The sequence below is a fragment of the Amblyomma americanum genome, chromosome 1 (genome assembly GCF_052857255.1).
Source record: "Amblyomma americanum isolate KBUSLIRL-KWMA chromosome 1, ASM5285725v1, whole genome shotgun sequence".
Taxonomy (NCBI): domain Eukaryota; kingdom Metazoa; phylum Arthropoda; class Arachnida; order Ixodida; family Ixodidae; genus Amblyomma; species Amblyomma americanum.
Window position 1 is genome coordinate 512509787 of NC_135497.1, and position 22731 is coordinate 512532517.

Sequence of the window (22731 nt, forward strand, 5' to 3'; positions counted from 1 at the left end):
AGCTCATATAACTCAGAAACGTACCTTCAGGCCGTGAACGCAGCACAGTAACTTGCGCTTTCAGTTATGTGATGTGGCATCAACGTGTCAGCAATGCATTGGTCATGTGAGAGACGACGTGACAACCTAACTTTGTCTATACCCAGCTTAAGCATATCGCAATAGTGCGTGAGGGTAATTCCACTCCTGAACAGCTGCTCCAGCATACGTCCGCGAAAGCTTTATGGCCGTAATTCTGCGTTGCGGAACTTCACATGCTACAATAACAAGACAGGGGTAAAGAGCACGGGGTATAGGTTACAGAATGCAGGTGACGATAAGGGAAGAATTGTGTAGGTTTTCGCTGTACACGTGGTCTCAAGCACGGCGGCCACTACCTGTGACGTGAGTGCAAGCCACCGCTCCGGAATGTGCTGATGCATGCGCCGCCCTGATTTTCAAGGCGTGCTTCACGGATATGTTTTACAGGCAAGCAGTAGATTGAGTGCGACGCTTCGCAAATCAGAAACATTGCGAGCTAGGATACGCGCACAGACGTTGTTGAGAATGGTGGCCTTGTTGTCGTAGCCAATCCACTGTCCTTTGTCCCGGTTGACGGCGATCTTGCAGTCGGCTTCCTTGTTGTACAGCGGCACCGACAGGTCGGAGCTGAATTCGAGGCAGATCTGCGCACGCGCGCACCGCATGCACGTGGTCAGTCGGCATCTTGTGTGCATAGACATTGTGCAAAAGCGCCGTGAGTGCGTGTAACTGTAGCACGTTTATTATGGATGCATCTGGTAATACAGTGTTTAGCACCGCGCCGTACGGTAAGCACGCTAACTACGGTAATTCCAATCGCACGGATAATATGGCTAAGCAAGCATGGCGGCGTTAGCAACGACAACGCTTTAACATATTCACCTCTCCTATGCTCTCTACATAGTGAAGAGAAGTGACTTTGCCATAAGGCAGGCTATGTCAGCCCTAGAATTGACAGTGCAAGGAAAACTACCGTTGCGCACGCATCTTAGCCGAATTATAGACCGGACGAAACGAAACCCTCCTGGACACAGATCCTCTACGGCCATTTTAGAAAGTGACAGTCGAACCTTGTTATGACGAAACGGTTTATAACGAAAAATTGAATACGACTAAGCACTGGCGATTCTCCTTGGAAGCGCGGTCAATATGGGCTATGAAGAACCACTTCGTTAAAACGAGGTTCAGTTGTATATCTATCGATGATAAGTGCCATTTGCGGTGGTATTGTGATACGTGCGAAGAAGCGATCAGTGGCCAAGGCGACGACCAGGATCGGTGGCTGCGTAGAAAAGACGCGACATAAGCACCTCGAAATAGACGAGAAGCCCGCGCTCGTCGATGAACGGTCTCGGGGGCGCGGGTCCACGGACGCTGGCTCGCAGCTCGTAGCTCCCAGTGTTGCGTAGCCTGTAGGCGTAGCCGAACAGCGACAGCTCCAGGGCTACGCGCTTCCGGGAGCGTAGCTCTCCGAGGAACGCCTCGCTCGCCTCCACCTGCGCGTCATGCATGCTACGTTGGATCAGTGCGTGGGTAAAATTGAAAATTGGTCTTTCAGTAAAAGAAATGGCACAGTGATTGTCTCGCATATCTCGGTGGACCCCGGAACCGCGCCGTAAGGGAAGGAATAAAAGTAGGAGTGAAAGAACAAAGGAAGAAAGAGGTGCCGTAGTAGAGGTCTCCGGAATAATTACGACCACCTGAGTATCTTTGACGTGCACCGAAATCGCACAGCACACGGGCAACTTTGCGTCCCGCCTCCATCGAAACGTGGCCACCGCGGTCTGGTTCGAACCCGGGAAATCCGGCTCATTAGCCGGGCACTCTATCCACTAAACCACCAGGGCGGGAAGTGCGTAGGTGCAATCCTTTAAACCTGCGCTTGCACAGAATTTCTGGGCTAAGCGATGTGGCGGATGGGCTACCTGCCACTTACTATAAGACGGACATCGCTCGCCATTTCCGTTTGCAGTAACGCATTAATAATCCGTGTGAAACCGGAAATCAGGCATCCACAGCTGAAACAAAATTTGTTCCTCGACTAATCTGTTCGTGTCGCTTGGAAGGTATGTAAGGCGAACAAAAAACAGTTGAAACGTATCCTGTTTTTCGCCTGTGGTGATTATGGCACTGCAGTATGGATGGGCGCACATTGGACTCCCAGAGATGCCTCTGACGCTTAAACTGTATTGCACAGTGGCTGCTTCGATTTCTTGCCAGCCGCTCGACCGCACTATTGTAGCAGTGCTAGTGGCCCAGTTGGAACCAGTCGACAGACGCATGCTCTTCTTTTCGTGCACCGAAATCACACAGCACACGGGCGCCTTGCGTCTTGCCTCCATCGAAACGCGGCCGCCGCGGTCGAGATCGGACCTGGGAACTCCGGATCAGTGGTCAAGCGCCCTAACCCCTGAGCCATCACGGCGGGGCAAAGGTGATGTCAGTGCGCGTTAGATTCCAGGTTGTCGAAAATATTCCGGAGCCCTTCACTACCAACCTTTTCCTTCCTTTCCTCTGTCAGCCCCTCCTTTCCCGTTAAAAATCCCAGGTGGTCGTAATTATTCCGGAGCCCTCCACTACGGCACCTCTCCCTTCTTTTTTTCTGGCAGTCCCTCTTTTATCGCTTCTCTTACGGCGCGGTTCAGGCAAGATAACCGCCGGTCCTTAAGGATAACGGTGTGGATTCGAAGAGAAAGTAAGCGTAGCAGGGGGCGGCCGAAGGTTAGATGGGGGGATGAGTTTAAGAATTTTGCAGGCAAAGTGTGGATGAAGCTGGGAAAGGGCAGGGTTAATTGGAGAGACGTGGGAGATGCCTTTGCCCTGCAGTGGGTGTAGTCAGGCTGATGATGATGATGAATAAATTGTTCAGCCTTTGCCTTCTGTAGGCTCCTTGCTGTCAGCTCGATGACATTTATTCTGGCACCCATTGATTGCCCGGTTTACCCGATATATTGTTTCGGACAAGAGGAGCATCGAAGCATGTCGATAACATTAGACGATGCGCAGTTAAAGCTTGCCTTTATATCGAACCTGATGTCGCTTGTCGCGCCTCTAACAGTATTGCCGCTCTTTAAATGATTTCATATGTCTTGCTGTGAGGACACATCTGCATGCCACGAAACGAGAGAATTGGCACTAAGAGCTATCGCTGCGAAATCGCATTCTGAGCCCCTTTGCACAAGCACTCATCTATCAATACACGCCATCATGATCCAGCAGTACTGTTATCTTCATGATATTTATTGACATTAATAGCCATTGTAATCATCGACATCATCGCTTTGTCTGCTTGCCGGAAAAGCTGCTCCCGGTAGCTCGCGGCGTGTGGCAAAGGCGGGACACTTGTTTCTCTTGTCCTCTCCGTGTCTCCTCCCTTGGTTGTGTTCGGCATGAGCTTATAAGGAATGCTACGGACATGCACCACGCATTAGATATGTGAGAGACTACATTTGGTTCCTACAGGCGGGGCTAGGGCATCGGCGCTCGAGCCGAATAAGGCGAGCGCCAGGTTTGAAATGTATTCAATCTAAACGATGAATTGCAGCAGAAACCGGAGCGGAAGCGAGCAAGCAGGTGGAGAAGTAATGGTGGCGTTGTGGAGCCGTTACCGGTGCAGCCTTTGTCCAAATTTTAGAGCACATGGGGTCTGCTTTTAATCTCACAGGGGCTTTTGTAGCGTCTGTGTAAGTCCGAATTTTCAGAAGAGTGAGGTCTAGAATTACTATTCTCTCCACGAGGCCTGTTGATTTATAACAATGCACACTTCATGCATCAGAAGAGCTTCCTTAGCTGTAAACAGTGCACTGCATGTATACTTTATATCTGAAATTTACATCATTGCAGTTAGATCCAGTTGATGCCATTTACGCTCCACATTTTTGTGTGTCGACAGCAGCCACTTGAAAGATGACTGGTGAAAGCGTTACCAGCACATACGTCCTAAGGTGTGCATGGTTTTTGAGTTTCCCAGATATTGTGGCGCTCCAATTTTCAACACTTTTCTCCGTCAAACTACCACAGGGTAGACGCAGGTGCCCGCGATTAAAACGGCTTTCCTCTGTTCGTAACCTCTTCTCCTCAGGCAACCCCTTACCGTGCTGCTGTCGTCTTCATTGCGGGAACTGTCATGTGAGCTCGTGTCCTTTAAAGGATTGGGTCATGCATAGCGATATATGCGCACAGGAGTGTTGCATGCGAGAAAGGCTGCATGTGGTTGGATATTCAATAGAGATTCCCGTTCGGACTCTACCCTGCTTCACTGCAGCAGCATAGGTTCACTGTTGACTGAGAAGCTGTAGCTGCCAGGAAGCAGTGGCACGGCTTATCATCAGGGCCGCATTGCGCGCGTATTTTTTGCAATGTAAGGAAACACTTAATCTCGTGTGCGACATTTATCAATGCTCTTCCGTTTCTATTGATTTTGTTATCAGAAGTGCCCACCGGAGAATACTATCGCTGGAAGCCTGCATACTTCTCGGACGAAACATGGCGCAAACTCCCGGATGACGTCAAGAAGCGCTACAATGGGAACGTCGAAAAAGATGGATCAATAAAGGAAAGGAAAGTTTGTACTCGTCCTAAAAGTTAAATCATATTAATTATAGTTTCTCATCGCTGCTAGAACCTTAGTTGTGTTAGCGTGCGACTGATTTGTCGAGAGCTGTATCATCATTGCAAGATTTGTAAAATCAGGCGTGCAGTGCAAGCATCATTGTTATTGTGGGGTAGTTGAATAGCATCGTGTTTCTAGCATGCCAAAACAGAAACTGGAGAACAGTTGGCTGCGTTTATCCTTCTTTATATGCGTGCTTTTTGGTTTTGTGTGCTTTTGTCTACAGGAAGCCTAGTTGTGGCACTCGGCTTGGATATGCTATGTGACCAGGCATTGTATGCTCCGAAAACTTCTTATGCCACAAAAGAGTGCGATAAGATCCGGCGACTTGAGTTGCAGACGCTGGCTGTAACTCGGTGGCTCGGCATCCTGTCTGCTAAGGTTGTAAGCAGGAGGAAACGTTTTTCCGTCATCACTTCTGCCAGCCAGGAGTAGTGGTGCAGTAGGAAGCACTGGGGAAGGACCGAAGCGGAGGCGGGAGCAAGAGGTAGCGAAAGAGGGACACGGGGGGATTCGACATGCTCGAAACGGGAGTAATACAGTGACTCTCCGCTTAATTTGTGGTCCCGGGTTCGTACCCTGGACCAGGACGAATTTTTCTTCAACCGCGAAGTTCCTGAGAACGCTGTATAGCTTTTCTTTGTAGTCGTATGGCTGTGCATGGGTGGATGCCAGTGAGTAATGCACCCTTATTACAAATATACTCCACCTTGGTGGATTCCCCTAAACATCTGAGCAGGTATATGTGTGTGTTGTTAATCGAACTCTATGCTGGAAGTTTCGAATGGGAAGCACGCATAGCGAACACGTCTAAAACTGGCGCTACCAGCGCTGGTGCGGATTTTGTGGTTTCGGACATCAGTATTTCCGCTACTGCGACAAGTCTTGTCCAAGTGCCGTAAGGCGAAGCTATCATTCTGCCTTGGCGCGTCCGACCCAGTGACACTCAGTCGTCGCAAAATTATTAGTAATTAGGAAACTGGCACCGCCGAATGGACCTTGTAGGCAACGTGCTAAAAATAGGGTGACGCTAAAGCTATCCCTTAAGGGTATGACGCCACAGCGTTAACGGTTATTTGCTGCAATGTTTCGTAATCAACGCCTCTTTCTAATCACACATATTCATTAGCATGCTTAAGCAGGCACACTAGAACACGTGAAACACATGAAGACACTCGAACTCTTTCCTTAACCAAGTAGAACGAAAGTGCCTCTTTGGCCTAGGGGTAGCGTATCTGACTTGCAACCCATGGTTCATGGCTTCGATTTCCAGTATATTGCAGCAGTTTATATAAAGCATAGTTAATTTACATTCCTACGTGTTATGATGACATTTCAGGCATGCTAAGGCCTCATAGCCAAATATAAATATGGTTTTTGGCCGTTTCCATTCCATAGGGGAACGTGTGACCTTCAGAACGCTGCCGACCAATCCTTAATTAGCGCAACAACGCGCACGGCTTTTCTTCTGAACGTCTGCTTTGCACTGTCGCATTAGCTCTGATTTCCTTTCTTTTTACTTTTGTCTCAGTGCCATTCAAAGTAACTTCATGGTGTACAAACAATGAGACGTTTGGCAAGTATAATATTAAATGATGTGCTCATGAAGAGAAGGATGATCGGTGGCATCATACACAACATAACAAAAGTCATAGTTCAAGAAAAATACTGAATGAGAACCTCAGAAACAGTATTACTTACACACACTCTCTCAGTTTACTTGCCGCGCTCCACTCTAACAAATGCAATCACTCCGATGCACGGTGACATCATACACAACATAACAAAAGTCATAGCTCAAGGAAAAAATATAAAACTTTGCTGGGTGCCGAGTCATCTCGGAATTGACACAACGAGAGAGCAGAACTCTGCGCTGCACAGGCTCGTGGCAAGCAAATAAAAAAGAAAATATTCTCTTTAAGGATTGCATGAACTCGGTAAATTGTAAAAAAAGCAAAAAATGGCAGTCCGCTTGGGACAATGAAGCGAATTACAATATACACTTTGTAAAACCAGTTTTAGGAGAATGGAAGTCCTGCACCCGCTGAGAGCGTTTCAAGGAAGTGATTATCTGCCGTGTCCGTATAACACCCACACATCTAACACATAATTTCCTACTGACGAAATAAGAGAAGCCCAAATGTGAATTATGCGAAGATGAGCTAACAATAAACCATGTTTTATTTTCATGTAGAAAACTTGGAACACTGAGGAAAATGTATTTTGAAGTTTTTTACACTGAACGCAGGCAATTTCACCCTTAGGTGAAATTCCACTCTTAGGTGAAGATGCACTTGCACACATTTCACATATTTTTATGTTTTTAAAGACAGCAGTTTTCAACAAATTGTAGATCTGATAATATTGAGTAATTTATAAGAAGATACTTTTTTAACCACACCTCAGCTGTTTTCTCATTTCTGAGAAGAAGGCTGTGGTCTTTATTCGATTGGTTGGGAGCCTCAACATCCTTGCACATGCAATGATAGTTGCAGAGGTTACTCGACTTTCGTTAAAGCTTTGTCTTTTCTTTGGTATCACTAGGTAGAAAAACAAACATTTTAGGCCGTCTACACCACCGATCAATTTTTGCAAATTTTATAAAGTTCTGCAGAAAAATTTTCTATACCTTGTGCTTGGCGCATGATGGCCATAGCTGCCTACGTGCCATTAAACACAACAATACTTTTTCTCGTCGCCGCATCATGTACGGGCTGCCATATCATCCTGTTAACTGTACGGAGTGTCGCGCTTGACCGCTTACTTAATGAGGCCAGATACATTGTCACAGGACTTTCGGGGTACAACACACGCCTTGATGCGCTCAAGAGCTTCAGCAAGCTCAATGACCCTTCAGAGCTCCTCGACATGCGCACCCACACGCACCAAACGAGACTTCGCGGCACAAACGCAGGCGGATCCTCAGGCACCATGTACACACATTTCCCACTTTGCCGAGCAAGACGCCGCAGTAGGAAACCACGCCACTCACTGAAGGGAAGCCACTTCCACTACATATCGATGCGCATCTGCGAATGCGGCGCGGGCCTCACTCCCCTCAACTGAACGTCTTCTGTACACGGACGCTGCACTTCCTGCAGACGGCAGCAGCCACACTTGCTATGCGACTGCGTTGTACGACCAGACAACAGAGAATCACCCCCCCCCCCCCTCCATACATCGGCAGGAGCGCAGTCCAGTAGCTGAGCCAAACTAATGGCCATTTCAGACTATTTGCAGTCGGCTCTCGCACTTTCTTCTGAAACTGAACCCATTCACCGTCGTCTGTGCACGTACTCTCAAGCTGCCTACCGGGAATGCGCCAGCGTTCTTTATATGGACCCTATAACGCAGAACATAAGGCATAACGCATGCCTGCTTCGTGAACGCGGTCAGCATGTAATCATCCATTCGGTAACATGCGCACTTCGCACTTTCCGCGCACTTCGGTATCCATGGAAACGAGAAGGCTCATAGAGTATGGACCTCCTTCACCCCGCGACGTCTCTAAGATGCGGTGGCGCTGATGTTAGCAGCGACTTTCGCATGGTAGGCAAAACAGGTTCCGCTTGCCCGTGCCTACCGCCGCTGCCGCAGCTACCGGCGGCTGCTTCAAGCCTGTGCACTGCAGAAGCAGCATGTATTGACCAGCTGCGTCACTACTGGATCCGCGTAGTTGCATAAAAAATATTAAATTAGCCTCGATAATTTTCTCGCGCATAAATGCCGCATTCGGAAACTGGCTAACAGGCATTGGGCCACGGTAGTAAAGTACGAAGTCTGGGAGTCGATAGGCACTGCCACTCAATGCACTTAATAGCATGCAAGTTACTGCGTTCATTTACCTGAACTTCAGGATAGTAGGCTGATATTTGCTCAAGGAAAAAAAAAAGACATGCAGCTGCACACGTACTTATCACCTTGAGCCGGAGTGCACGGGGTGCCGACAGGTTCACTCGCCCTCAAGGAATGCGTTTTTTTTTGTTAATAGCACACCATGTTTTAATGGCGCGTTTTGTGGCATTTAGTATTTACTTGAAACTGTTTCTTGATATGACGACGTAATTATTTCATTCGAGTAGAAAGAAGTCTGGTAAGTTGTGTCAATCTTGCGCGGTCGCGTTGGTGTGCTTAGAATAGCGTACCTTAAGTGTGCTAAACGCCATATGCTTTTTCATTGCATCATGCATGTGTCATGTTTTATGAGGTAATACGTGATCGCGAAGCTTGTTTGGAAAGAAGCAGCCGCAGGCGTGCTACTAACAGACACGTGGCGAGACTGAGAGGGGACGCGGCATGAAAAGTGTTTTCGTTATTCATGCATTCGATATGTAACTAAAATTGGTGCAAATATGAAATTCCTACGCTAGTTTCAGTCATTCCTTTTATTTATAGCTATACCTGGCGCAGTTCTGGGTAATTATAATTAACACCGTCGTCAAGTCCCCCCAAGGTCTCAAATAATTGAGTAGATAGTGCGCAGTTTTTTTATGCCAGCATGTACATAAAGCCCTGTTCTGTACGATGACGTGATTAGTTCTTTTTCTATATGATCAGTACTTATGCATGCATAGTTACATGAAAACGTTTCTTACAAAAAATAACTAACACAAAACTGCACGTGTAGGGAAAAAAATCGAGATTTATTACGCTCCTCAACGTCTCAGGAATAGTTTGCGACAAATGGAATCATTTGATTTTCATGCGAATTACGAAGGTGAGTGGTGATCCAGTCGCAGAAAATGTGAGAGGTCAGAAAACGAACCTTAAAGTTCATTCCCTCGTTTATGGCTTCTTCGCTTTCGCTTTGGTCAAAGAAACGCGACACTGAAATCAAAGAAATTACCTCACAATTTTTGACGACCACACTTCTAAAAAGCGTAATTTATAAATTTGTACTCAATATTTTGCTATAATTTTTCGTCACGAAACTAGACTTCAGGGCTAGGAAAGAAAATAATTCTAGGAATCAAAAATTTTCACCAAATCGACCAGCTTAACAAGAGGACAAGTAGGCCTGGCTGGTGCGTGGTCATGCGGCTAAAAACAGCGCTAAGCGAGACAGGAGATCGGGGACACGACGCTGTCCCCACTTTTCGCGCAGCACGACACGTACGTATGTCAGCAGACGATGAGCGCATGTCGGCTCCGACGAAACAACGCCAGCACTTCCGCTCACTACTGTCCCGAAGTAAAATCATTCCGGCTAGTGCAGAGTGTCAAAACTTGTTTTATTCAATGCCTAGCGCATAAATAAACGGCAGGAACGCTTTCTACATGTTTTCTACTAACCATATATACAATACACAGTGGCAAACTATCTCTCTTTATAGGTCGCACGTGGACAACGCGAGCTCGTGTACTTCGGCAAATTACTAAGTTGGAAGCATCGACCATTGCTATGATTCGCAGAAACTGGAAACGCGCCTACAAGCCTTGAAAACCCGCGCTCAACACCTATCCGCGACGCCACTCCCCGACCTTTTGCCTACCACGAGCTCGCTAGCGACTGCAGCGCCGCCTCGTTTGTTTACAAACATGCAGGAGGTCCATAGCACGCGCTGATCTCTCTCGCACTGATACTCCTCGTTCCGTCGCTACCACACCTGAGGTAGCAGATCTGATCGCGGAGAGGCCTGTGACGAAACCACTTTGCGCCGCCTTCCTCACTGCTGTGGGCAACCCCCTCTCTATACCTGCGCTTGCTCTGATGGTATTCACGCGAAGAGAATCGGTCCTGCTGCGGCGGATTCAAACAGGCACCATTCTTAATCCTTTCTTGGTGGACCGTTTTCATTGGGACGGCAGGATGCCACCTGTATCTGGTTCCTGGTCGAGGTGCAACTGCGGTGCGAATATGAACTACCTGTTCTGGGAGTGTCCTCTGTACACACCACCTCGCCTTCGAGTGCTGGCCACGTTTAAGCAGGAGCCGTGGACGTCTTCTATCTGGACGTGGGCCTGCCCCGATACCTCGTCTCCAGATTGTGCCATCGAGCTCTGGCGGGCACTCCTCGTGTTCATCCATGAGGCGTCGCTGGTTGACGAACGGCTCCGCAACGCTCTCGAGAGGCACACAGCCTCCACTTAGCTGCCTCCAGGAAGTTTTAATAAAAAGGAGGCAGCCTTACCCCTTCTCCTTAACAACATCCCCTTCCACCGTAGCGCCTTCGGCGCATTCTAATGTGGAATAAACATGGGCTTCAATCAGTTAGTCGCGTTAATTATAGCATGTACTGAATCTATGACGGTTACTGATGGCCAGCTACAAATCTTTAACTGCAACCAGGCGCCCATCTGTTTCGGCAAAACAAAAAATTGAAGAGACAGGTAACGCGAAAGCGCACTGGGTTAATTCCCATATATGCAAGCGGTCATTCTCTACTTTACATTCACAGATCCCTGGGAGTCCTCATACTCCTCCTGGCGCAGTGGTGCGGCGGTTAAGCGATCCACCACTGCCCTACGATGGCAGGCGCTTCCATGTTCTTGAGCCTTGTGCGTTATAGGTTGCTCTTTCCGAGCAACCAATAGCTAATTTAACTACCACCTGCCACGGTAGGCAGTTTGCTAACAATCTGGTTGGCAGGCTGTGAGGACGCTGTAAGGTCACGAGACCTCCCAGGCCCACCAGCCTCCATGGTTGCTCTCTGGGCACCATCTGCCAGACCAATGCCCGTGATTTTAGAGCGTGAGACTACTTCTCGCGTTTCGTAACCCTGGGTTATGCGTTATAATGGCAAATCGTAACCTAGTGATTGCCGCGGTAACCGACGTGGTTACGTAATGGAATAAAATGAGAGATGAAGAAAATTTATTGAAAAACACGAATACGTAGCTTACAAGGATTCAAATAAGAGTCGAGCAAACAGAGGACACGGGGCATGCAGAGGTAGTGCGGTACAGGAGGAAAAATTCTCGAAATCAAAAATCACAACTTTGTGCAAGCAGATCTTATGGACTTCATTCATACATTTTGAAGGAAAGAAAATGAAATAAACTCCCGCGGGAGCCCCGGCCACCGAGCATATTGAATTCTGCGCAGTCAATGGTCCCTTCAGCTCTCACATAAACAAGGAGAGACGCAGGCCTGTGACTTCACAAGCCAAACAAGATTAGCTGTAAAAACCTACAGGGCAATTGAGAGAAAGGGTTCGCCTAAAGTGTAGCAAATGCATAGATTAATATCTTGTCCCTAGTGACACGGCACCCTTCCTGAGTTTGATGTGTGGCATCAACCACCTGCGGAGGAAGCTTTGCTCTCCAAGGGTAAGGAGTTGGCTATCTAGGTAGCCCCATAAAATCACCGAGAGATGGACGTGCTAGCATCAGGAACATGAGCCGACGTGGTTGGCGCAATTATAGGGCTGCATTCCTGTTTTTCCAAAGGATCAGACCGATGAGCCGCGTCAAGAGGCTCGAACTTCCCGCGCGGTTTTTTAGCGATAGCTACAATACGCCAGCCACTTCGCGAGGTCAGAGTGGCACCACTGGTCTGCCAGCTGTGCGCATGCGCAGTGACGTCATAGCCCGCAGCTGGTGTGCTCGCCGCGCACCTCGCCGCTGTGCCAACGGCAGAGCAGACACCGGCGGCCTCGTCAGTTGTGCGCATGCGCGGAGTGAGGACAGAGCACGCAGCTGGTGTGCGCGCCGCGCGCGTACATTATGCTAGCATTGCTAGCTAGCATTATGCTGGCATTTAATATCTGATTTAATATCTGCTACGGGTCCCATTTGGGCCCAAGATATTAAACTCATTTTTGGAAATGTGGCGGAGTGCTCTGCCACAGGTTGGCCTGGTATTGCATTGCCTCCGGTATCGGCCTGGGACATAATAGCGCGCGTCTTTTCTTTCACTTTTTGCTCTCCTATCTTTAACTCTCCTACTTTCAGCACGTGGCAGCGATTGTGGCTCAACTAGAGCTAGTGGGCAGGCCTGTGCACTTTCCTCTACATTTTTCCTGACAACAACAGCAAGCAAGCAAGCAAGCGGCGCCATGGCTGCCGTGGCAGCTGCCGGCGGCGTGGCGCGCCGGCGAAAGCGAGTGGGGGAGGAGTGGAGAGGGGGAGAGGGTGAATCCATGTCTAGGGACGAAGATGAAAAAGGAACTCCAAGCTAAACACAGCGGCGAAAGACTGTCTTTGCAATTCGACTGAGCTAGTTGCACTCGGCCAGCTGTAGCTATCGCGGAACTCCAGGTTTAACCAGAGCTAAACCACAGCTTTTTATTTTTCCTTCGCGCGACACAGGGATGGAAAAGCGCGTGAATCTAAACGGCTCAATGTGCTAGCCACAACACACTCTTCAAGGATATGTGTTTGTGCCTCAGCCTGACCACAGTTCATGCAGCGCGAGTCTGGAACCAAGCGCCAGGAGTGGAGCCTGTCTTTGGTGGGGAGCATGCCCCACTCGGCGCGCCACCGGAAGTCCCTCTCCGCGTGTGGTAGGTTGCTACAAAGGGCGTCCGCCCATTTCAGGTCAGGCGCGCCCGTCTGCCGAATGCCCGGCGGTGAATCAGAGAAACAGAGGGCCCCACAAAGTCTGGATGCACTCAGCGCGTCAAGCCCCACCCGGAAACATCTCTTCCCGAGGCGGAATAGAAGGCAAAAGGAGTGAGCGCCGTTGGTGCGCTGATGCCGAGACCGCGCGGTACCAGAACCCGCCGCCTACTTCCGAGCCTGTACAGCAGTAAAGGCGGCCCCACATAGTCCAACTGGTCCACAAGTTCTGCTGTCCATTTTACGCCCGGCACCCGGCAAAAAGTATTAGACCGATTTTACAAAGCGCACTGCGCCTGCATGCGCTTACCGGAAGCGACCAAGCCGCCATCTTGCCTACAGTCCTCCTCCGCGCCACCTGAGCAGCAGCCCGATTCATTAGTGCTTTGAAGCGCTTTTGATTTGCTTGCAGTAGCTTTCCTTAGCGGTATTTAACACATTTTGCTAAAGGAACCCGATGCGGGTGCACATCTAAGATGGTAGCAGCTGTTTCGACGCGGGCAGCTCGTGTGCGCAGCATGGCCGCTGCAGTTGTCAGCTTGCAGTGGTGCAGGTCTTGATCAAAACCCGCTTGCCCCACATTCCCGTGATCTACCAGACCAACTTTGTTGCGCATGCCGATACAAGCGTTTTAACCTGTTCAGACGATGTTCGTGTTTCTGGCCACTTGATTTCCCGGTAATTTCCCAACTGTCAATATGGCAGATACGTCACGATTTTTGTCTACTTTTTCGTTTGTGCTTCTTTACTTAAAAAATAAATGAAAGACACTTAGTTTTTCTTTTTATTTTAGCGACAACCTTATTATACCGAATAAGCAGAGTTTTAACGTCATGTTTTACTGAATTCTCTGTGATATTATACAGAACGAGCCCAATCTAAAGCGTGAGTTTCCTTCCGGCCGCCGGCGAGTGCACACGCCGGCGGCCGGGGTCTCTCACCGGCCCTTTGTTCTCGCCCGTCGGCGTCCTCCGAGGCCCTCGCTTCCACTACGCGCGCCCTATACTTCGGCCCGCTACCTTGGATTGCTCAAGAAACCCAAGAAACCTTGCTGCGCCTCATATTCTGTGGTCCTACATCAGCTAAACTCCTACGCCCCTGCACTGCAGCGGTTTACCCAGCAGACTTTCCCTCCTCCTTCGAACGGTTTACCACGGTGCTGTGTCCGCGTGTGTCTGCTGCTCGGACATCTCCCTGTGGATTCCGGACGAACGGGGACTTTTTCGCGCGCACCTCGTGTGCCTGCTTTCCCCTCCTGCCTCAATGGCAACTTTGTCCTTCGGGGCTTCCTGATACCCTCTTCCTCGCGCGCCATTCTGGCCCGCTCTCATTCTCCTGCCTTCACAGCACTCCTTTGCGAGTAATTTCTACTCCCCCTACCCGCGCGCATCTCCGGCCCGCTTTCCTCACTCGGGCGCTACTTATGCCCCCTTATTGCGGTTTTTTCCCGCATTCCACTTTCACGGCTTCATATTCAGTCGCCCTCCTTTTCTAATCTCAATTCTGCCCCTCTGTGGCTATAGCGTGCGGGCAGTCCGCTTTTCGGCGCATTTTCCGGGCGTTCTCGTTGTTGCGTGTGCGCCCAGGGCAAACCTTGCCCAGGGGTTGGCCGCAGTTGACGGCACACACGGGGTGCGTGCACGCGTACTTCGCTATCTATAAGGGCGGTAGTCTGCGTTGTCGCGTTCGCGATGGGAAGCCCCCGGACTCATCCGCTTCTGCCGCCACCGCTTCGCTCCGTCGGGCGCCTCGCTGCACTTGCCCTCCCGGTCCGTTCGCCACGCTGCGATTCTGTTCGCGCGCTCTTTTCGCACGGGGCCATACTCTCTTGTAGCCTTCCTCGCTCCCTTTCTTCACTGCGCGCAACTACACTGCCCGCCATCCGCCCACGTGGCACTCCCAAATTTTCCTGCCGTCAAGGCATTCCCTGCGGGTGTTCACACCTCGCCCTTTTCGGCGCGCCTCAACGGCCCGCTTTTTCTTTGTGTCCATCAGACCCCCACCCTTCGAGCGCACTTCGTGCTCTCTAATTTCTCTTTTGCGCCTCTCTTGTTGCATTTCCTTGTAACACTTACGTCCACCCTCTAAGGCATTCCCTACTCGAGCGAACCGCCCATCTGCTCGTATTGTGGGTTTTCTCGTGCTGGCGTGGGCTCCACGGGGTTGGCCGCACTTGTCAGCACACACGGGGTGCATTGACACGCCTACACTATCTATGGGCGGTAGTCTGCGTTGTCGTGTTCATGGGCAGGGACCCCCGGACCCACCGCTTCGCCCCTTCGGGCGCCTCGTTTCCCGTGGCCTCCCGCTCTCTTGCCGTCGGGCTGGTTCGCTCGCCACCCCTTCCCGCCTTGGGTCGACTTTGTATCTCTTTACGGGCATTCCATGCCCCCATCCCCTTCGCGGCATCCTACTTCTTCCTTTGCGCGCAAATTCCTTGCCCGCCATCTGCTTATGCGGTACACCACCATTCAGGTGCCTCCCCATTGGCCCAGAGGCCTGCGCCTCCCTGCGGTCCGCGCGCCTCAAGCCACGGCCCCCGCGAGCTCAGTCGGCTCCATCACCCAGCCGAGTGCGCATCGGCGCTCTGCTCTCGGCTCGGCCTCCCTTCCCTGCTCGACTGCGGGAATTGCGACTTCGCCTCGGCGAGCACGTACCCCTCTATTTCTACTCTCGTTCCTTTACCTTCCCCCTCCCCCAGCGCGGCGCAGCGACCATTGCCTCGTTCCAGAGAGAAATTACTGCGCGCGTCGCGTGGCCCCAACTTTCAATTTTTTCCTTCCTTCAATACCATCCCCCCTCCCAAACTAAAGCGTATATACCGGTTATAATTATGCGTGAATAGTCAGTTGTATTCCTGGCAGCTCAAATGAGGGTGAACAACATTTATGCTTTACATTTGTTTTACTCTGCATTAGTCACTCAATACCGCCATTGAATCAGACAGCGTTGTTTTGGGACAAGTCGTTCAGCAGTGCGTCACTGCATGCATTTCAGCTGCGTTTGGTAATGGGGCGCGAAAGGTTGATATTTGGTTTTTTAGGCTACTTAAAACATACCGCTCATCTGTATGTTTTAGGTGAGCTTTTATTATACGCGTAGAGTACATGAACAAAAATATTAGAAATATCGAGACGTCATGTTTATTTTACAGCCTAACAGCAATAAACCTCGGCAGTACGAGCAAGCTATGCGGTTTTCTTTAAAGAAATCTGTGAGAATCCGTTTAATCAGTACAGGGCATTTGAGACTGGGTGTTTTGAATGCGCGGCGTTTCGACTGAAAAGTGATTAGTAACCTTTCCTCCATGTTCGTTTCATGAAGCTTCATGAAGTGCCGCGAAGGTGAAACTGACCTTCCCTAACATTAAAGCTCCTTCAGAAGAACTTGACGGCAAATAAAAGGCTCTTCTACACCTAGCGCCACGCTTAGTATATGAAAATTCTCGTGGTCCTAACTTTCACTGATCTCGAGGGATTAGAAGCTAAACACTGGCTGCTTCTCTGACCATTTTCAACACGCTCCTTGTGTTGACCATTCTTTCCTTTATGGCTACAAGAAATCCAGTGCGTCTGAATAAAAAATGCAAAAAGATACTATCACTTCGTGGAGAAGAGTGCTCAGTCTTGCTGAATTGATGACCAGCACACAGCACAACATGTTCACAAACACGCAACTACAGCCACTCATTCAGTCTTCCTTGAACAGCAACTGCAGACGCCTCGGATTTTTCTGGGTGAATTGCGTGATGACACGGGTGATAAAGTCGGTATGGTTTAGTTTAGGGGGTTTAACGTCCCAAAGCGACTCGGGCTATGAGGGACGCCGTAGTGAAGGGCTCCGGAGATTTCGACCACCTGGGGTTCTTTAGCGTGCACTGACATCGCACAGTACACGGGCCTCTAGAATTTCGCCTCCATCGAAATTCAACCGCCGCGGCCGGGATCGAACCCGCGTCTTTCGGGTACGCAGTACAGCGACGTAGCCACTCAGCCACCGCGGCGGCTACGGGTGATAAAGTCATTTCTGTGCTTCATTACACGCTCTCGGTGCACGCTCATCCGACAAAGGCCGTCCAGCCTGTTGTTTGTCATCGTTGAGCGTAGCCAGGTTTTCACTCTCCTCATTGTCCGGAAGGAGCGCTCGACCGTACATTTAGTACTGGTAAAGCCAGGGCCACCTCAATGGCTTTTGCAACACCGGGTAATAATGTCTTTACCTGATGTAGAAGCTCGCAGTAAGTTATTTCTGATGGCTCCCAAGTTTTGTTGCACCACATCTCGTACCAAGAGATGGCATCTTCCTTGAAGTTGTCGATGCCGTAAAAGCATTGGAGTTCATCGGCGAGGGCAGCGAACTCAACACGGCTCAAGTGCTTCATTTTTAATGGATGCAGCTGGAGAAGTTTGAAGCTTCTCTCATTGCTTTCAGAAAAGCGGCGAGCTAAATAAGCAGTGAGTGATTCCAAGTATGGCACATATATTGCCGCACGCTAGTATTCCTCCGGAGACTGAAAACCGTAGTTCTCTCGGTGGGCCTGACGAGAGACTTGTATTGGTACAGGTATCACCACATTTAAGTGATTGGCTGCCTCCCTTGCTGCATTCATGATGCAAGATAACTCTACAGCGTTTGTCCGGTGGCCGCGAAAAATACGTTGCAGCTCAGTGATGTGGTCATGCACAGAATGGAAGCCCATGGATACACCTTGCAGAACGTTCGTAACTGGTTCGAGCCGAGCGCTGTACTTTCCTACAGTGTGCAAGAAGACGATGAAAGATGAGATTTTGTTGCTCAGTAGAGGATGTGAGCTCGTTGTCTAGTTACAGCGTTCGAGCATGATTCCGTTGACGCGAGCCTCTCCAGTGCCGGAAATGCATAAAGATAGGACACGTGAGTAGTGTGGGCAATTTGCCCATCGTGTGCCCGCGGTGTACTCAGCCACACAGCGGCGATTCTTGCCGGGCAACCTTTCTTACGTGTGCCAATTGCCGCGGCCCTCATGACGCTGCCTCAAAAGATTGTCCTCGCCTGACAAGGGAAAGTGCGACACCCTAACAAATGACGAGCCAATTCCAGACACAGAGAAGCTGCCGCTAAGGTGCGACGACGTCGTCGCCCTCGTCACAGACCTTCTTAAAGTGTAACGAGCATTTGAAAGGATCTTCCAAGAATTTCCGCAACTTGTCCTGCCCCTCCGCATAATACTTTAAGGATTGGGAGCAATATGACTGGCAAGACACAGACGGCTGTCGCAGACGGGTCTTGGCTATCCCTGCCTGAGCTACACACACCCGCAGTGACCAAGCAGGTATTGCGAACTCAGAGTCCCAAGACCATTGCTAATCAAGCACAAATCACAACTCCGGTCCAAGACCGGGACCGGCAAGTGACTTGGCCATCGCTACCGAAGCACCCACCCCGGCACCGCGCACCCAGTGTGTTGAGCCTACTGCTGCTGGTCGGGTAGTTGATCAGCAACCGGACCAGGTCGCAGACGAGCAAGTGATTGCAATGCTAAAGCCAATCGTGAACGCCATGCGTGTGCTGCTTTTCAGCATGCACATGCCAGCTGCACATAATGCACTGCAGATGCTGTATTTGTAGAATCCAGTGCTTGCAGTTGTCCAATAGCTGGCACAACGCATCCTCCAGCCTCATCCTTCAGAGAATAAGTCCGATGCTTACGTTGTCATCAACATTATCAGCTTCAACGGCGAGCAGCCTTTCTTGAGACTGAAACGTCAGCGCTGCCTTGTGATGGAGGGCCCTCGATCTGTTAATTCCACTCAGGTCGCAGCAGTCGGCAGCCGTCAAGGTGTGCGGGCTACATATGCGGCGGCCTGTTACTTACAGTGCTTGTGTCATTGCCTGTCGTTCTTGCTACGGACCGCATTTCTCTACTTATTCTTTTACGCTCCCCTCATCCCTCTCCCCCAGTGCAGGGTAGCCAACCGGAACATTTTACTGGTTAACCTCCCTGCCTTTCCTCGACCACTTCTCTCTCTGCATTTGTGAATTTTCCAGGTAGCACCAAAACATTATAGCAATGTTAATTTTTGTTTGGTCGAACATTAATTCAATGCTCTTAATGTATTTGTAAGGCCGATGCTTGTTTGGGCTAGATTCATTTTTATTAGTGTATGACGCTTACCCCGCAGAAGATAGAGCAACGCCACTCTGCCGGAGACGAGCTTGCCAAGGATCCACCCAAATGGTTTCTCATTGTACTAAGATGCACGTGCTGGGAAACATGTGGCCGGTGGGAAGGTGGTCGGAATCATTTACTGGCTGCCGCCGTTGTGGCGAGGCCTCTCAGGCCAGAGGGGCAGTCAGCCGAATGCACATTCCCTATGGTTGCCGGTTCGGTGGCCGGCGTACGAACGTATCCTGATTATAGCGAGCGACGAAGGCGAAAACAAGATGCCCTGTGCACTGTCCGCCTCCGTGTCGCTATCTCTCTAGAGATCAAAGAAACAGACACCCATCTCAAGACGGCTCGATACACATGCTCGCCGGTGACCCTGTATACATGCAACAGGTCGCCCTTCAGCAGAGCTAACGATGGCGTCGTTTGAAAACGGCGGAACGACGCGTGCCCGGACGCGGAACTTCGCAGGTGTGACCCAAAGCATGGAAGCGGGGCTGCTTTTACTCTTTTGGCTGAGCGCACAGCAGCCCCTGGCGTGCGGCGCTTTCAGGGACGTTTTCGCTATTAACGCAGCCATCACTCACGGTCCGAGTGAGGAGGCGCGTCGCAGTAGCACTCAGGGCGAGGATGACGGCGGCGATGTGCGGGGGGGGGGGAGCTCGGATGCCTTTTCAGGAAAGATGGATCTTGTATTTAGTTACGGTGTACGAACATACTGCCCCGTGTATTTAGTTTTACTTTGGTTTGTGTTATTGGCCGGGCGCTTGGTTTGAGGCTGTAATGTGGCGGCCGCTTCGAAAGCAGGATCTGCTTGTTGTCGGTTCCATCGGCTCCCTGTCAAGTCGCTTACTCGCTGGTCATTAAGAGCGCCCTGGCGTTTGCCCGCGCCCGTTCTCGAAGAGTGCCGGCTATGCTTTATGGCCGTCATTTTTCCCTCTTTTGCCGCTCCATATGATTTTACTCGTTCTCTCCGAAGCCTAGCTGTGGCGTTCCTTTATACTTGTTTTCATTACGTACAGTACGGAAAAAGCGCGCGGGTCTCCATTTTTGGTGTCTCTCAAACACTTTTAATATGAGAAAAAACGTAGCCTCCTTCCCCTTTCTCCGGCAAATCATACCGCAGACGCACTGCAGCTGTTTTCATGGCAGTGTGGCTTTGTGGGTGTTTACACTGTATAAATTCGTCCGAAGCGCTTGACAATCGTTTTCATAACCAGAAAATGAAGCAAAGCATAGATTCCTACATATTACACTCTTCCATTATTAAAAAAGCTTATTTAATTGATTATCCTATTTTGATAGGTGTCCATACACAAAATTTATTTGCGGTTGCATTTATGTAGGACCAAAATAATTATATGGTCCTATATAAATTCGTTGAAATGGATCGCATATTGACACTATTTGCCTCGGCTTTCAGTGCACTACAAGCATACAAGCTTTTTGAGGGGCGGATTCATATAGGCTCGGTTTGGGTGCCGGGGTGGTCGAAATTTCGTCATTTCGGCAAGGAGTGTCTACAAGCAAATGTGACGCCACAGGAAGGAGCCACACTTTTCTTTCTAAGTGTGGTGGCCTAGACTTCTTCCTAAATGTAGCCGGCAATTTATGAGAAGCGGAAGTTCTCGCGATAATACCACGTGAGTCTCTAAGTTCAAGATAGAAAACCTCAAGCGTTCCTCTCAGAATTGTTCGCTATCTTGAGCCTGTCATTCTTTCACTGCCGTGCCAACACCAGCAAGATTACGTCATAGTGTGCAGAGTGCAAAGTTTGCTTGCACTCAAAAGTTTGCTTGCAAACATTCGCACAAACTTGCTCAAGAACAAAAAAGACCCCTCCCCCCTGCCCCAAGAAAAAAAAGACTGAGGGACGTCACAGCCAGCTGACTGCTTGCAAATTCATACACGATATAGAAATAATTACCTTTGTCGTTCCCAAAGGCAAGTCGCAGACTTTCGGCAGGGAATCGGTGTACTACGCAGCAGTGACGAACCAAATTTTCCAGCGTTGCAGCCCGCTGCTGAACTGATCGCACTTACGGAATGCTCCTATCGCCTCCAACTTCTGGGCAATTCTAATATGCTGCAGCATGTTCTTCCGCTTTGTGAAGACCTTGTAGCAGACGCTGAAACGTCTATAACGATCAGGATTTTCATGATGTGTCACGGTCAACGCGATCAGGTTGATGTTGACCCTCGTTGGGACACTGTCGCCATTCCGGACAGAAGCATGTCAGCGAGAGCAGGACGCGCGCGCTCTGAAAATGTTGGGAACTAAAAAAAAATCCAAGGAGAGCATTTTTGGTCCTAATCGGACATGACGTCATTCAAAATCACTTGACCAATGACGTCACACGTCACACATGTGAAGTCATGTTTTTTTGACCAATAAGCGTTTCCAGCCTACCTGCCCGCAAACGCTTGTGCCCGTTGCGTGCGCACGCTGTGGTTTGTAGCGTGCGTACGCCCGTTAGACGCTGCGAGATACGTAGCGTTCTGCGCATGCGAAGTCGTTGCCCGCAGAGTCGCTGCGTACGCTAGCTCACTGCTTACGCCCAACTAAAGGTGTCTAGTGTCTAGGCGTGGTGGCTCAGTTTTTACGGCTTTAGGGTGTTGAGCACGAGCACGCAGGGTAGAATGGCCGCAGCGGCGACCGCGTTTCATGACAGGCGAAGCGCTTAAGACCCCCGTGTGCTGCCCGGTGTCAGTGCTTGCGGTCAAGAACCCAGATGGTCGAAATTAAGGCACAGCTATGGCTTTTTTCGACGCATACAGTCACTGAGTGAAAACGTATCCAGTGACTCGATGAACCCTCGATGTAGCCTACAGTTGTAGTCGGCGGGGGTGACAGTGCGGGCCACATCGCGACGGTGCGCCGTGCCACGCGTCTGCGCAGCAGCCGACGCAGACGCAGGGAGGAGTGGCACTTGATCCGCGGCCTGACCGACTGCGCCGAATATTTTCATTCTAGTCGCAACATGTGAAACGGGCCGTAGACAGACTTCGGCCCGGCCAATTATCAAATACTGGCTTTTGCTAAAGTTGAGGGCCGCGCCAGACACCCTGCTGTAGACAATTCGATTGACGGCCTCCTGGGCGTCGCCACATTGCTCGCTGGGCATCCCACGCTAGCGCATCCCATGTTTGCATCCTACGCTAGCGCGGTGGAAGCGGGATCGGAATCGCTTTCCAGCAGCCCAGACAGGAGGCGTTTCGACATGCGAAGGCCCCACATGCGACATCTCTCGAATAAAGTGATATATGTTCTTCCCCAAAAGCCGTTACCTTTATTGTCATGCTGCCTGGGAGCTGAAGGCCGTGCACGCCAGGGTTTTTAACGATGGCACAGTGGTAGGATCTAAGGTCAATGCGGACAGCAGAGATCAGACGGAACAGCCCTACCTCACGAGTGACGGGGGAGGGGAGCTCACCGAACCCTCTCTAGGCG

The 22731-nt window shown here is 50.2% G+C and overlaps 2 pseudogenes; both read left to right on the top strand.

Annotated features, from left to right (window-relative positions):
- The first annotated feature begins 3927 nt into the window (after positions 1 to 3927).
- On the top strand, positions 3928 to 10724 carry LOC144128415 (uncharacterized; annotated as a pseudogene).
- Positions 10725 to 12306: 1582 nt separating this feature from the next.
- LOC144116735 (U2 spliceosomal RNA) lies at positions 12307 to 12466 on the top strand (annotated as a pseudogene).
- Positions 12467 to 22731: the final 10265 nt, after the last annotated feature.